Here is a 12,560-nt window from a genome sequence, read left to right as displayed (position 1 = left end):
TATATATCGCCCTACAAGTTTGGTGGCAGTGCAGTCCTTTGAGAAGTTCAATTGAATGCTAATGATTTGAGAGAGTCTGGTCTGGTTTACTATCTAGTCCTTATTATGGCTTTAATTTGCAATCATAGGATGCTTACATCTGTAGAGAAGTGCAACTCAGAGAGAATAACCCCTGAGAGTCAGTATTCTTTGTAGAGACAAAATTCTCTGTGTTTGATTGTGAGAAGAGACTGTTTTTATTTAAACATCTAAAGAAAGTGGTATCTAAAATTTTATTCTGTTGAGCTTTAGCTATTTAATTGTATTAGTGGGGGTCATATTTACCTTATATAAACTCTTATAATAAATACAAAATATATCAAATATAATTTTTACCAAAATCCTGCCATAGTATTTTTTTGCCCAAGTGTGTTGGAAGACCAAGGGTTGCAAAATAAAAGCATTCTTTCATCGTGCTTTCATCTTGCTCTTTATTCTAAGATTAAATCAGAAATAAAAAAACTTACATTGAATACAAGATTACATTCTCTGTCTTTTTTAGGTAATGTAATGATGTTTTCAATCTACTATTTTTTTCTGGTAGTAGATTGCCTTAACAAGATATTTTTCTGATGGGACTGATTAGCATTTAAATAATCTAAATCTTCACTCCATCTCCTGCCATCTCCTGCCACTTAAACTATTTGGTTTCATCGATGTTAAATACTTCCATGCCATGACAGTGCCTTTCCTCAAAATCTTGACTTAAATTTCACATCTCAGGATCATTCTGTTTGGCCTTTTGAGAGTCATAGAAAAGGGTAACTTATTGCTTATTACATTAGTAATATCATAGCATTCTTTAGATTAATATTTGTAAACAAATCTTGATTGTAGAAATAATGACATCAAACAGACTTCTCTACTGCAGTTTAAATCTTTTAAACAAGACTTAGATGATAAACTTAGAGAGGACACCATTGGTTATTTGTATTCATTCATTTGAAGGGAAGATTAAAATGTAAAATCTCACACGCTGACTTTTTAGGATTGTCCTTTTCTGCAGTGTAGGCTCCATCACCATTTTATATTAATATAAACAGTTTTTCATCTGTGTGGCTTATGATATTTTATGTTAAATCCTGCATTTTTCTTAGTAAACAATAGGATGCCATTTGACCCATCTATCCCATTGTGTAGTTAAGATCTAAAGGATCCAAGGATCTCATTCAGCTTATTTGAAGGAGAAACGTTTTGTTAATCTGCAGCAGTTTTGTGAGACGCTGAGCCAGGTGATCATTATCAGTGAGAAATATTTCTCAATTGACTTACTGTAGTTCAGTAATGATCAATTGATTGAACTAAAGATGCACACACAAGGTGTGGATCAGTTGCATAAGGTCACCTCGCCTGAAAGCTTGAACCATGAATATGTGAACCATGCCTTTTCTTTTTCTTATTTTCTTTAAACTTGAAAATTTTAAGCTTTATTTGGAATTGTGTTTTTAACAAACAGTATTATATAAATATAAATAAATATTCACAACAATACAAAATAATAGAGAATCCATATAAAATAACCAACACAAAAGTGCAAAATATAGGACCAATATTTTCAGGTGTTGTACTGTACATGCAGTAATATTTAGCATATGCAAAATGCTATACAGATTACAGTAAATGACTATGTGATATTTGTTTTTAAGTCATATGAGAATTTGTCAGATTTGATGTGTTTGTTACAGGCCAGTGTTCCCATAAAAAAATAGTTTTGTATTGATATGTGATTGCATTTAATATAAAAAGCATCATTGCTTAGGGACATTAGTACCCTTTAAGGCACAAGTTTCCCATTGAATAAGTACAGGGCCTTGGGCATTCAATAGTTGGAAAAGGACTCATGCTCATTAACACATCGGTTAGGATTGGCTTAGCCGCTCTCATTTGCTTGCTTGTTTTTGTCCAAATTGGCATGGCTCCTTACACCTGCAAAGCCAAAGTGAGTTTTGATTCCCCCGCAAACTGAAAAGACATCTGAATGCATTCCATGTGAACTGGTATTCTCTGATTCAAGAAATACAGTGTTTCCATTTGGTTAGTTTCTGGTTTCCTGAATAAATCAATGAGTAGAGAAACAAATGAGCTGCTAGATAAATGATTGAATGATACCTGGTTTTCCCTTTTTCCTGCCCAATTTGTCATGCTTTACCTCAATGTCTGCTCACTGCTGCGATGATTTAAAGCAGATGGATGTTCCCAGTTTCACTCAGGCAACCTAATCAGTATGTTCTGACACTGGGATGCAAGCAGAAATGAACAGCAGGTGCAAAGTGAACTACAAGTAATAGATGCGTCTTTATACAAAAAGCCATAGATGAAATGTGTTGATGAAATTACAGAGGAATGTTAAGATGAATCTGTGTTTCTTCAGAAAATGGCTTTAAGTAAGTTCAAACTTTGTCTCTAGCCTAGAAATAGTTAATTGATATCTGGGCTTTTGTCACTGGTTGATAGCGACCCTTAATTGGCATATAGCAATCATACAGGGATGGGGCTTTATTAACAGAATTTGCTAGTAGCAATCAGGAGTAGCAATCAGGAGTAAGATGGGTTAGATTGCCTCCTCTCAGTAGTAACCTTTATAAAAAGTTACTAAACCATGTGCTACAAACCATTGTTAGGGTTTTCATCTCCATTCTCCACCCTGGATGACCATATGTTAGAGCCCTACCACAGATGACAATTCTTTGCTCATACTGGGTTTCAAGTAAAGCAAATTTATTCAAACAGTCCTTCAATCTGCTAAATCTGCTGTATACCAAATGGAGTAGACACTCTAGTTAGCCTCTACGAACATTTGTTTCAACCTAAACAGTGAATATATAACCATATTTGTGTACATATGCTGTAAATGAAAAGGATTTTTTTTCCATTTGGACTATATTATATACAGTGCAAACCCTGAATGTCAGTTTACTGTGAGATTTGCTGAAATGTTAGCACCTGGAACGGACTTACACTGGAGATTTGTTGAACAAGCAATGCTCCGTCTTGTTCCACCATGTAGTACTCTGGAATTTAAAATGGAAAATTAAGGATTAATGATGGAAAAATATAAAGAAAAAAACAATTAAAAGGAAATTCATAGTGTTTCTGTACCTCAAAAACAAGTCAGCCAAAGGCATTTCTTTTGCTCGTTGTTTTGCCAGGGAAGGCGACTTTATCAAATGGAGTTCTCTTTATAATCCAGTTTGCTGATGTGATAGATTGCTGACAGCAACCTGGCAGCCACCAGACAATTGCAAGCCATGGTATAATGGCTGGACAGTTCTGCTTCTGTGAGGAAATCATGTTTAATCACAAAAAAACATTGAGTTTTAATCAATGAAAATGTAAAGCTCTTTCTATTTTATTTTTGCTGATACCAGCTTAAATTACAGTACTAAAGCTTCAAACTCCATTTGTGAGCCTCTGGCAAGATTCTGAGTCATGTTATAATAGATATAATAGATATAATAGATCCCTCATTTTTATTATTATTTTGGATGCAGCAATGCAAATAGTACAAGAATACTACAATGCAATAGTACGAGAATGAATTAGCAGTTGAATCAGTATGAGGTTGATGCAATTACTGCAGTTTGCAGTGTAATATAATCAGTGTGTTAAAACAGTTTCCCTTCTGAATTAATTTGAACAGTTTTAGATGATAGCTAAGACTACTAAAACTCTTGATAAATTGGTTGCTTTATAAATTATGTTCATCTCAAGGAATGCAAATATTGTAAAGCAGAGAGTTTTAAAAAGAAAAACATTATCCAACTTGTTCCTGTTTTATATGTGAGTGCTCTGCATTTTGCTGATGCTGTGATTTCAGTGGGTCCAGAGAAATGCATCACTGTTTGTTGTACTGAGACTGTCCAGCTAGTCTGTCCGACACTGATAAGGAAAGTTGAGGAGTAATTTACCATCACATCCGGACTTCTTTAGCCTAATCAGTTAGTGTTTAAAACACTTTCTCCAAATACAACATCAAAGTGCCTGACGTATAATGAATGATAAAAAATGCAAGGAAAAATGTATGACTTTTAACTTACAGTGCCTTCCGAAAGTATTCGGCCCCCTTGAACTTTTCAACCTTTTGCCACATTTCAGGCTTCAAACATAAAGATATAAATTTTTTATTTTATGTGAAGAATCACCAACAAGTGGGACACAATTGTGAAGTGGAACGAAATATATTGGATTTTTGAAACTTTTTTAACTAATAAAAAAATGAAAAGTGGGGCGTGCAAAATTATTCGGCCCCTTTACTTTCAGTGCAGCAAACTCACTCCAGAAGTTCAGCGAGGATCTCTGAATGATCCAATGTTGTCCTAAATGACTGATGGTGATAAATAGAATCCACCTGTGTGTAATCAAGTCTCTGTATAAATGCACCTGCTCTGTGATAGTCTCAAGGTTCTGTTGAAAGCGCAGAGAGCATCATGAAGACCAAGGAACACACCAGGCAGGTCCGTAATACTGTTGTGGAGAAGTTTAAAGCCGGATTTGGATACAAAAAGATTTCCCAAGCTTCAAACATCCCAAGGAGCACTGTGCAAGCGATCATCTTGAAATGGAAGGAGTATCAGACCACTGCAAATCTACCAAGACCTGGCCGTCCCTCTTAACTTTCAGCTCAGACAAGGAGAAGACTGATCAGAGATGCAGCCAAGAGGCCCATGATCACTCTGGATGAACTGCAGAGAACTACAGCTGAGGTGGGAGAGTCTGTCCATAGGACAACAATCAGTCTTACACTGCACAAATCTGGCCTTTATGGAAGAGTGGCAAGAAGAAAGCCATTTCTCAAAGATATCCATAAAAAGTCTCGTCTAAAGTTTGCCACAAGCCACCTGGGAGACACCCCAAACATGTGGAAGAAGGTGCTCTGGTCAGATGAAACCAAAATCGAACTTTTTGGCCACAATGCAAAACGATATGTTTGGCGTAAAAGCAACACAGCTCATCACCCTCAACACACCATCCCCACTGTCAAACATGGTGGTGGCAGCATCATGGTTTGGGCCTGCTTTTCTTCAGCAGGGACAGGGAAGATGGTTAAAATTGAGGGGAAGATGGATGCAGCCAAATACAGGACCATTCTGGATGAAAACCTGTTGGAGTCTGCAAAAGACCTGAAACTGGGACGGAGATTTATCTTCCAACAAGACAATGATCCCAAACATACAGCAAAATCTACAAAGGAATGGTTCACAAATAAACGTATCCAGGTGTTTGAATGGCCAAGTCAAAGTCCAGACCTGAATCCAATCGAGAATCTGTGGAAAGAGCTGAAAACTGCTGTTCACAAACGCTCTCCATCCAACCTCACTGAGCTCGAGCTGTTTTGCAAGGAAGAATGGGCAAGAATTTCAGTCTCTCGATGTGCAAAACTGATAGAGACATACCCCAAGCGACTTGCAGCTGTAATCGCAGCAAAAGGTGGCTCTACAAAGTATTAACGCAAGGGGGCCGAATAATTTTGCACGCCCCACTTTTCATTTTTTTATTAGTTAAAAAAGTTTCAAAAATCCAATAGATTTCGTTCCACTTCACAATTGTGTCCCACTTGTTGGTGATTCTTCACATAAAATAAAAAATTTATATCTTTATGTTTGAAGCCTGAAATGTGGCAAAAGGTTGAAAAGTTCAAGGGGGCCGAATACTTTCGCAAGGCACTGTACATCTCAAACACTTCTGAAACTTAAAAAAAAAAAACTACAGCACCTAAAGGATGCAATATGAATATCTTTTTTTCAATTTGTGGCTGCAGTACCTCTTTAAAGCAGTTCATCTGCTAATTTTGCTTCGCATCATCTTTCAGCTTTGCAGAAAGGAAGAAGTGGAACTCTTCTACAGATAATCTTGGTGACAAGGATGAGACTTGGCTGGCTTCTTCCAAGCAGATGGATTTATTAGGAAGCATGCTGACTTATGTTTCACTGTCAGCGTAGAAAAGCAAAACCAAAATGTGGGAGCTAGATGCTGGGGGCTGGAATTTGGGCATAATTGCTGATTTTATGAAAGGAGAACATGTGATTTTGGGAAAAAAATCAGATTTGTAAAGCAACATCTACGGTAGAAGCACAGTACGGTATATTTGGCATACAGTACCAAAGTACCCATATCAGCCAATAGTTCCTTGCTATACTTGCCCAGCATGTTTCAAAATGGATTTCAGATTGGCTTGATAACTTTGCCATGATTAGGTTTGCCACCTGCCTTAGTGTTTTAAGGGTTTTGCAGGCTACAAAGTGTACAACATCTCTCTCTATGTGTTTAAATTACCATTTTATTCTTTTCTGAGCCACCTCACTTGTCAAGCCATGTAGCGTTCCTCCTTTGATTTTTCACATGAGATATAAAGCAACTGTCTTTGATAAATAGTATGACAGCTGGTGAAATATCAAGTGTTACAAAAATGTTAATTTTATACCTTTTCTGTGAAATGCGGGTCCTAAAGAATTGTAAAGTTTATACAATTTGAAATAGGAAAAAAGAAACTTGACACCTTTGCTAGTCAAGAAATCCACAACAATTCTTTCTCCAACTGCACTTACTGTTTACTGTCTTACAGGCTTCTTAAGGGATTGATCCCCTTTATTTACTGTACTTGAAAAGTGTTTTTATGTTTTAGGGTTCTGTGCAGTAGCTTTGGTCTTCTCTTCATATCTGTGCATGTACTCTAGATGATTCATAAGTAAACTGCTTTCCACTTGATAATATGGTGTTTAATCTTTTAATTTTGATGTTCCATTTCCACTTGGTTTGTAGATGAATATTTTCATAGGTATACTGGATTATTTCACAGTATGCCTATTTCCACTTTTCACCTTGTGTAGTTATTATAAAATTAAATACAAATTAAAGAAAACATTTGGTGTGGAAAGGTGTTTTCACAAAGTAATATTTCATAATTACATGCTTTAAAAACCTGAAAAACAGGTCTAAAATGTTATTTTTTAATTTGCACAATGAATGTCTCTTTTAATGTCTGTAAACAAGGCCACTTATGTACAAACAGGTATCCACAGATACAGATTTGAAGTTTCTACTGCTGTGATGTTTTTGATATGTTGCTTGTTTCTTGCTGACTTTTCCCTTTAAAATATCATTGCTTTTGAGAAGATAAAACTTGAGTGCTTTTAAAATCAGACTATTGACATCAATTTACTGTTTGGATTTGGTACTTGCTGTTTCAATTTCAAAAGTGTTGGTTTATACAAAAATACTTCAGTTAGAACAGGAAATAGTGACAATATGTACAGGAAGGAAATGATAGAGGGTCATAAAAGAACATTTTTACATTTCTTCAATGGTCTAAAATTAGAAGTTATAAATTATTGTGTTGTCTACATTCTGTACCTACCTATTTTTAATTCTAAAAAAAAGGTGGAATAAGGTTTTAACTGCAGGCAGCATCATTTGATACACATTAAAAGTGAAGTTCCAAAATATTGAATGCACATTAAACTTACTTTCTTTTGACATGGAAATCTATCATTTATGATGTGATGAATAAAGCTTAAAAAAGGTTAAGTAGCACAGTGTGGAAAATTAGTTTGTAACATTATCTAGTAAATGCCCTGTTCAATTTCTACTAGTATCATTAACAAAAAATAATCATGCTGGCTCACTAATTGGTGTAATTTCTTTAATTAGCCTTCATTGTGAATTTGGCGGCTCAAGTCAATCTGCGCAGTATATTTTGTTATAGATAATTAGCCCTGACTAAGCTCTTCAATATGTTTTTTTCTCTGTGTATGCTGGCAGGAATGCCCTGCAAATTATCTTTAAAATAAATTGTAATAGAAACATGGTTTCTATTTAACTTACCCTGCAATCAGGTAAGATTTAAACAAACAAATAAGTAGACATAATTGTACCAATGATGTCTAAGTACTTTGCGTTTTTTACATTACTGCTTTTCGTTGGATTTCCATAATTGCTGTAAAGTACCACATTTAAAATGGGTACTATTTACTTCTGAATTTCATTTTACATTTTCACTGATAACTTTATGGGTGGATGGCATGGTGACACACTGGTTGGCATTGCTGCCTTCCAGCACAGGAGGCCTGAGTTCAGTTCCTGCTCACTGTGTGGAGTTTCCTCTGGGTGCTCCATTTTCCTTCCATGGTCCAAAGAAATACCGTAATGGTAGGTTAATTGGCTTCTGGGAAAATTGGCCCTGGTGTGAGTGTGTGTACAGTATGTTTGTGCCTGTGTATGTGTGTGCCTTGCAATGGACTGGCGTACATCCCAAGATATATCCTGCCTTGCACCTGTTTCTTGCCAATATCAGCTCACCCACCTTGGATACAGTAACATGGATGGATTGGTGGATGGATGTTATATGATTTGAAGGGCAACATTTTAATAACGTTCAAGGCCTGTTTACACCTACAAGAAATGGTGAACATCCCCTTCTGAGAGGTAGCTCCTACAACCTTAAAAATGACATTTTTTCATTTGTATTGGTGCAAGATGATTTCTGATGATTTGTGATATGTAATACTTTTGACAGAAGGTAGGACTGGGTTGCTGGGTTTGTTAGAACCATACGATTCTGATATATCTTCCAGTTAGAGTATCTGCAAAAAGGAGCTCTGCAATCCAACTGGTCTGTAGGCCACCTTGTATGTACCCATTTTAAAATAAGGCAGAGCTTGAAAGAAAATATAGGTAAAAATGTTATTTTTTCCCCAGATCTATTTTGAGGATAAGTAGACATTCAGAAAAAAAAGAATAATTTAATCAAACCACTTACCAAGGAATCAATATAAGCATATTGGCACAAGCTCATGCACATCTGAAAACAAAAGCACTCAGGAATAAATGACGTGTCACTCACAACAGTAACTGTCAGTAAAAGACAAATCAATGTATTGGTCTGCATCAGTGGAATCAGTTACTATAGATTGAGTTGCAGACTCAAAGACTGCCCTCCAGACCTTTCCTCATTTAAAAATGCTGTAACAGTAAGATTTCAGTTGGAAATGTATAGATTTCTAAAAGGCAAAGAGCCAGCCTGAGCCTTTCCTTCTCATTGCTAGGTGCACTGCAAACTGTAAAATTCCAGAAGGTAAATGCTTTCTTGAAATTATGGCTATAGCAGGGCTCACTGTCATCAAATTTGTTCTAGTGATTCAAATGAATATAACTGTAATGTGTCTAAAAAAACTAAACATGTTAATTTGAAGGAGATGTCTTGGACAAATATGCATGTAAAGTATTTTAGAGTAGCAAGACAATGCAAAGATCTGTAAACTTAACCTTATTCTGAAAATCTGTTAAAATTATACAGTTGTTTTTTGACAGTGTTTTATTTATTTTTTAATTCAGTAAGTAAAAATATGATAAACTGTTGTTGGCTTTCATTTGTACAAATATGTTAAGTTGTAATCTAAAATATATGAATAGAACCCAATAAGCTATAGACTGACGTTTGCACAAACTTAATACAATAGCTCTGAAGAGAATGCAATAATTCAAGTAATAGTAGGTATACAAGTAATAGAAGAATGTATTGCAGGTGCGATAACATAGGAAATGTTAAAGAATGTTATTTAGATGAATCAAGAATTCTTGGCAAACCTGATTTCCTTTATGAAATATTCAGGTTGTACTATGCACATTCAATAACTGCAACATGTATATTGTTCATCATCTTCTACTGCAGAATTATTTAATTCTGGCCTTGTTAGTAGTTTTGGATAATAAATACAGTATTGGGTAAGACCAGTGGATACGTAGCAGTCTTGCATTGTGCATAGATGGTCCTTTTTAAAAGAAAGGGGTGAAACATAATTGGACATGTTACTTTTGAACATACTGTAGTTCAGTCTGTTGCCATTTTAGGTTAGCAAACAAACTCCAGCCAGTCTCGACATCATGTCAATTCCACATGCCGGCTTTAATAAAATAGCCTGTGCTATGGGAAAAGGTCTTGTCAATCAATACATACAGTACTCAATTGTAATTGCCACAGGTTTCCACTTTCATCTTTCCAAACATTGCTTTACTTCAAGGTGTGTGCAAGGTTACACAAATAAGCTGTCTCTGTAGGTGAATGATTTTTTCATTTAATTTTAATGGCAGGGCCTCCTATTTACCTTACGTTGGGATAACCATTCTAAAACAGCTTAGTCACTGGAGTAAGATAAGTAATTGCCATAAAATATTGACTGATGTGAGAAGAGGAGGTCTGTAAAAGGACTCTAACCATCATTAATAGCTATCTGCTATCTGTTCTGGAGGACAACCAATTTGCTGTAACTGATTTTACTGCCTTCCATAGTGTGAAATGTAATAACTAGTGAAGCCATTTATGGCACTGTTTAAATATTCATAAGTGGGGATCTTTAGATGAGCCATAAAGAACTTACACTATGGTGGGATTGTGAAGGAATCATAAATTTTTAAATTGCAAAAAAGGAAGCTGCCCAAATTTACCAATGTACGCACACAAAGCAAAAACAAAATAGAACTAGTTACAATATTATGATTGTTATTCTTTGCAGAAGAAACTATGTATTAATATAATTTGATCAATTTTCTGTCCAGTGCATTACTTTATAAAGACACACATTATGACCTACTGTAGTACTAAAACAATTTACCAGAAAAGCCACTTGGTGTATTAAGAAATTTCCTAGATAAATTTACATTTAAATGCATTCAGTTATTTGAATTTCACCAGCAGGAGATGTTTTGCTGTATAGTCAGTTCCCAGTAGTACAAAGCTTTTTTTTGTACTTATTTTGGTGTCTTTTCCATTTTAATTTTTCATTCCAGTATGTACTGTATGAATGGGACATGCAATGCTGTCTTATTAATTAGCTGTATATTTTAACCATGTAAGCATGCAATATTAGGATCATTAGTATGCTATGAACAGTGTACCAGCAGTATACTGTAGGTTAGCATGCAGATGGTGTGTCTGGCAAAAGCCTCAAACTTGGGAATTCAGATTAAGCTCTATAGTCTGGAAATTGTTGATTTTAAAGCTGGTCATGTAATTAGCTGGTTCTAGTGCTGGTGAGATTTCTTTTCCTTAAACAGGTCTTGTTTTTAATGTCGAGAAGACCTACGAGCTTGCAGTGTAGTAAGAGATGCATCAGTGCTCCAACTTCCGCCTTCGAACTGCACTGAGAGCTTTCAGTGTGAATAGAAGCAGATGGCCTGGCAGTGCATGCTTCAGGGGATGTGTGTATCACAATCATCTCTGGGCTTCTGTAACAGTTGTTGTGGTGAGCTTGGTTGATTACCAACAGCTATTGTCAAGTCCAATTTTGGGAAAACAAAAAGAAAATTGTTTTAAAAATATGTATAAATGGAGGGGTGTGTAAATAATTGATTATAGAAAAATTAAAATTCTAAATACAAAATAGCAATCGAATCAAATCCTATTCAATATCTGAAATATCAAGTCCTGAGTTCAGCTTTCCATGCAAGCAAAATCTATAAAAATAACATTTATAAAATGTAACAATTATACACTGTCTTTGATCACTGAATACTGAATTACAACATGGCTCACACCTGGTGGCAAACCAAAATAGGATAAAAAAGTATTTATTCCAAAAATAAACAAACATTGTTTTCTACTACTGTATACAGGTATTTAAATTACTAGTTGGGATCCTGCATTGTACAGACATGTGAACATATAATTCTATAACTGAGACAACAATACCATATAAAGAAAACTGGGAACCAGTATATTATATATGATAATCCCATATTATCAAGCAAAAGGTCCAATTTAGGACTAAATGTCTTCCTAAAACAATCTCCCTATTAAAAATAATGTGTCACTAAAACATGAGAGATTTATTTGTGCCTGGTGGGTAACACAAATAAGAAAACAGTATGTACAGAAATGGGAAACAAGTTTGCAGTCGTTAACATACCTGCCTCACAGTACTGGGGCCCTGTGTGCTATCTGCATGGAGTTTGTGTGATCTCCAGGTGCTCCAGTTTCCTCTATAGTCTAGAAACATACTGTACTGATATGTTTTTTTAAGAACTCAAATTATAATTTATTCAAGATCTTTTCTTCATACAATAAAAAAAGGACTTCCATTCAGAAAAGTTTCAAGAATTAAACAATGAATGAAAGAAGCCTTGAAAAAAACGAAATCATGAAGTCAGATTTTAAAATCCTCTTCACATCTTCCTCTTTTCAGTACTTACTGTATATACAAAACATTGTTTCCTCGCAGGAAAGCATCTCCGTACTTATTCTTCAGCTGCCCCTTGACATACTGTCCTGTCTGCTCCATGGCGATGTTCATACTGTATAGCCATCCAGACAGGCCAAAACGCCTCGGTAATCGACACCAGAGTTCAGTGTCACCACTACTGGTCTTCCAATGATTTGTTTCAGAAAATCACTCAGGGTTTGCTTCCGGAGACTCATATCGGTGTTTTCATTTCAAACACGATTTCTCTCAAAACTCGATGTTAATTGGCTTCTGGGAAAAATGGGCCTGGTGTGAGTGTTTGCATCTCTGTGTTTGTGTCTGCGTCTA

At 35.6% G+C, this 12,560-nt stretch overlaps 1 protein-coding gene and 1 pseudogene across 2 annotated transcripts in view; one reads left to right on the top strand and one right to left on the bottom strand.

Annotated features, from left to right (window-relative positions):
- sorcs1 (sortilin-related VPS10 domain containing receptor 1) overlaps positions 1 to 12,560 on the top strand; it is a 237,195-nt gene that overhangs the window by 71,312 nt on the left and 153,323 nt on the right. The window lies entirely within an intron of this gene.
- On the bottom strand, positions 12,196 to 12,448 carry LOC148661670 (U6 snRNA-associated Sm-like protein LSm6 pseudogene; annotated as a pseudogene).

The sequence above is a fragment of the Lepisosteus platostomus genome, chromosome 6, assembly GCF_059453375.1.
Source record: "Lepisosteus platostomus isolate fLepPlt1 chromosome 6, fLepPlt1.hap1, whole genome shotgun sequence".
NCBI lineage: Eukaryota > Metazoa > Chordata > Actinopteri > Semionotiformes > Lepisosteidae > Lepisosteus > Lepisosteus platostomus.
The sequence above is the reverse complement of the archived record's forward strand: the minus strand, read 5'-3'. Positions and strand labels throughout refer to the sequence as shown.